The 4,321-nt window shown below is 31.2% G+C and overlaps 1 long non-coding RNA gene across 2 annotated transcripts; it reads right to left on the bottom strand.

Moving 5' to 3' along the window:
* Positions 1–208: 208 nt before the first annotated feature.
* On the bottom strand, positions 209–3,248 carry LOC145029420 (uncharacterized). 2 transcript variants are annotated; one of them, XR_013676527.1, is made up of 9 exons: positions 3,035–3,248; positions 2,175–2,371; positions 2,017–2,079; positions 1,854–1,940; positions 1,589–1,720; positions 1,346–1,487; positions 735–843; positions 495–638; positions 209–359 (listed from the first exon to the last, which is right to left on the bottom strand). It is a non-coding gene; the product is annotated as an uncharacterized LOC145029420 (long non-coding RNA). The 2 variants fall into 2 exon arrangements; XR_013676526.1 differs by having other exon boundaries at positions 735–1,487.
* Positions 3,249–4,321: the final 1,073 nt, after the last annotated feature.

The raw sequence follows: 4,321 nt of genomic DNA, 5'->3' as shown, positions 1-4,321 counted from the left end.
ACCTCTAGTTTAGATCGATGGTGTAGAGATTATGTTAGAAATTACACTAGATACGGCCTTGTGCCCAAATGTAATGGCGACTTTTTAGCTTAAATATACTAAGTTACTGTAAAAAAATGTTTTAAAATAAAATTATCTAAAATAAAAAACACAAAAACTAAATAAAAAAACATAATTAAAATCGCTAAACTCAATACGACCCCTTGAATTAAAAAAACATAAAACTTAATTAAACAAGTTCACATGTTAAATAAAATTACAAACACAATGTGATAAACTACCCTTAATAAACTTACAAACATAATTAGATGATGGTTAACATGGTGATTAAGGCCCAACAATAATGCAATGAACAAGAACTGCATACGACATACATTCTTGTAAGCAAATGTAGCTTGATATTTTTTTTTTCCTTTGGGGAAGGGGTGGAAGAGGAGAATAAATACACAAAAAAGCAACTTGAAAGTAGAATTAGAACATATCAAAGAACTTACATAGGAGAAGCATAAGGAATGGCATCCCATTAAGCCGCCATATTTGCACATAGTGCCCAAAAGCCATTAACAACGTCATAATATCTAGGAAAAAGCATACATGCTGAAATATAACAAGCTTCCATCCCCATTCCAATTGTGAACCTACACGTAAAAGTCATGTCTAGAATACGCAAATGAAGGAAATACAAATAGTAGAATAACAAAAAAAAAAAAAAAAAAAAAAAAACAGAGTCTTGCCTGGTGCTGCTGACGTATCCATAAACGTTAATAGTTTGGAATCTGTTGTTTTGCCTCGTGAGTGATGAGCCCATATACCAACCAATTGAAATCCATGAACCAAAATGCCCTAAATTAAACCAATATGATCAATGTAGACCAAAAAACTTATTATCAGCCACGTTAATTATGAAAAGGGAAAATGACTTAAAAACCCAACGAAGTTTCCAAACCGTTTAAAAAACCTCAATCATGTTTTGTCTGTTCAAAAAAACCCAACAAACTTAACATTTTATCTAAAAAGCCCAACTAAGTTACACTTTCTCGAAAGTCAAATAAGAGAAACAGATGACGTGGCTTATTACCGTATCGGAAAAATGACTTGTTAGACCAACGAAGTTTGCAAAACGTTTAAAAAACTTCAATCATGTTTTGACTGTTCAAAAAAAACTCAACGAACTTAAACAAAACAAAATTGAAATTTTCTGAATGGTTTGAAACTTTGTTGGATTTTTTAGATAAAATGTTAAGTTCGTTGGGTTTTTTTAAACAGACAAAACATGGTTGGGTTTTTTTGAATGGTTTGAAAACTTCGTTGGTCTTTTAAATCATTTTCCCTTATGAAAACTTACAGATCAAGGAAACAAAATTATAGTATGTGATGTCAGTGTGTGTGCCTGTAGTGTTTCGAAAGCAATACTAAGAGGCTCAAAGAATAATAACAAGAACATGGATGATGGTATTGCTTGGTAGATAACTAGACACATCCTTATCCTGCAAAAAAATAAATAAATAGATAACCTGAATCCTCCATAATATGCAAAGCCACTATATAAACTGAAACGCGTTAAGAATTATAAAAAGTGAATATATACCAAATTGCATCGAGAATGAAAACCACCAATAAAACAGAATATACGCCCAAGTAATTCCGAAGACTTGCATAATTAGGAGAAGATGTATTCAACTGTTCAAGTCGCTCCCTAGCTAGCTAGAGCTTCAAACATCTGTATACAAAATGAAAAGTAAACCCGATGAAATTTGCTTTTTATATGCATTTTGCACTATTTAAAAAAACAAATATATATATATATATATATATATATATATATATATATATATATATATATATATATATACCTTCAAAGTGCATACTATGGTCAACCATGTAAACCACAATCCTGCATGAGGTAGTGTTAGTGGGACTACAGCCGCAAGAAACGTTCCCTACAAAATAAAATATATAGTGAGTCAGCTATAGGTACGCATACATCATTCACATGGACATAATACTCGTGCCTACCTTGTAGAGAACATACTTAAAGAGTCGCTTCACCAATTTCCAAGATTCAACAAAATATATTGTCTGCATGAAGAAAAATATCAAGATACAATATCTAACGAATAAAACATTAGTGAGAGACAAGAATATAGTAATTAAGATATAGAAAACATGAATACCTTAAGAGATATATATAAAGATGAGTTTATAAACGTTGAATATAAAGTTGAGCACCAAAGCAGTAGTGATATATGGATTTTCCACTTCTGAATTTGGTTTCGCATTAGAAAGTTCGATCCAAAATTGGAGGCCTAGAAAGCTCAACACCGTACGGACTGCTGAGATAAAAAGACACATCACCTCCATTGTTCACGATCTGTAACAAAATATTAAAGAATTATAAAAATTTGACAATTTGACAATTTTAACATATTGTTGAGATAGTATAAAAATTTCACTTAGGAAGGATATTGTATATTTGACAATTTTAACATATTTTTGTCATTTCATATACTCTAGTCTTCTTTAATGAAAACCCCCATAAAATTTTCTCAATAATTCCTTCGTCTTAAACTTCAAAATCAAATCTAAACCAAAAACTCTCTAAAATAACTTTTAATGCTTGTTATATTGTTGATGACGATATTTACTTTCATCTTTTTTTCCATTCTTTTGATCTGAGATCGCAATTCTTTGAGGGTTTGATGAGGCAAGTTAGTCACTTTTCGTAGATTTAACGTAGGTTATTTTAGCGTCGTTCAAACCAGGGACCAAAAGTGAAATGAAATTACACTTTGGGAACCATTTATGCAGTAAAACAAACCTCTGGGGGAGAAATCATAACTTTTTGTACAAAGGAGGAAAGTTTTACTCTAAAAACAAAAACCGCCGAAACGAAGAAATTAAAACCTTATAAAACCCGTCTTGTTACAAATACTGCTAGTAGAGAAGAGGAAACTGGTAATTTATGATCCTCGCATCAAGATACATACTGATACTACGATATGAAATCACGTAAAGAAAAGTTAGCGAAGCGAACCTGTGTTGATTGAAGACGAAGATGCGAATTGGGGAGAAATTCTTCCAACTTGGTCTTGTTCTTGTTCTTGGTTTGGTGAGAGAGAGGAGAAGGGTAAGAAACAAAAGCAAAAGCTGAATAATTTGCCATTTCTTCTTCATATTTTTCTTATTTACCTTTTGTCCTTACCAACTTCTTTTGGCATAATTTCCCCTTTCTGTTAATTGCTTCAGGGATGGGGGTGGGGGTATGTGTCAACCAGTTATAGTTTCTACTCATAACTCATTTATTATATGTATTGTTATTAACTTATTTGTTATTTGATTTATATCTTATTTCTAATGAATACAAGTCAGTAAAAAGACATGTCAATGAGAAGAGAGAAGAGAGGTTTAGAATTTTCATTGTTTGATGGATATCATAGACAAATAATTTGAGGATTGTAGTATCTTGATTTTGTTTTGTTACTTTAAAGTTTAAACTGTTCTTATAAGCATGCCGTTGGTTATTGATTTTAGATCAAATTAGGTGTTCTGTTTTTGGCTTATATAACATAAAAACTACAGATTTAAGATCAACGCTATTCCTTTGGAATGTTTTGCTGTGTAAGTTCATAAAGGTCACCAATATAAGCTTATTATGGAGAATGTTGTGACATTACTCTAGACCAGTATTCTTATATAGAAGCTGAAATATAAACATATTTCACTAATTTTTTTTGTTGATTTTAGATTAGACTTGACCTTCATAGGACCTTATGAAGATAGTTGCGTGAGTGTTATGCAAAAGAAAGAAACTTAGAATAAAGAGTAAAAAGAAACCACTTACATATAAACGTGAAAAAAATATGATACAAAAACCTTTCAGCACTATTTTGAACAGTAAGAAGTATTATTAAAAAACAAACCTAACAAGAAGCCAGAGTTACAAGTTACACACGTATTCCGACATCCAAATATCAGAACTTAAGTTGAACCACATTGATGACCTGATCAGTTTTTGAAATATTTTTCTTAACGAGGAGTTCTCACATTTATTGGATGTTTATCTGATATGTTTGGTTTATTTTATCGGTTAATATGCTTAAGTTTTAAGGGTTATTTTTCATTACATTGCAAGATATCAATCGCCCTATGGTTGATAACAAGGGGAAAAAAAAATGCTACAAAAACCTTTCAGCACTATTTTGGCACAAAGTAGGTATGTAGTTTATAGGATTATTGAGAGAGGATATGGTTTTAGAGAGTGTTATTTTGCTTTTGGTTACTGTTATTTGTTAAACTTGTTTAGATGATGGAATAATTGTGT

Source organism: Lactuca saligna, chromosome 2 (assembly GCF_052625555.1).
Source record: "Lactuca saligna cultivar CGN05327 chromosome 2, ASM5262555v1, whole genome shotgun sequence".
Classification (NCBI taxonomy): Eukaryota; Viridiplantae; Streptophyta; class Magnoliopsida; order Asterales; family Asteraceae; genus Lactuca; species Lactuca saligna.
Note: the sequence above shows the minus strand (reverse complement) of the source record. Positions and strands in the feature narration are given on the sequence as shown.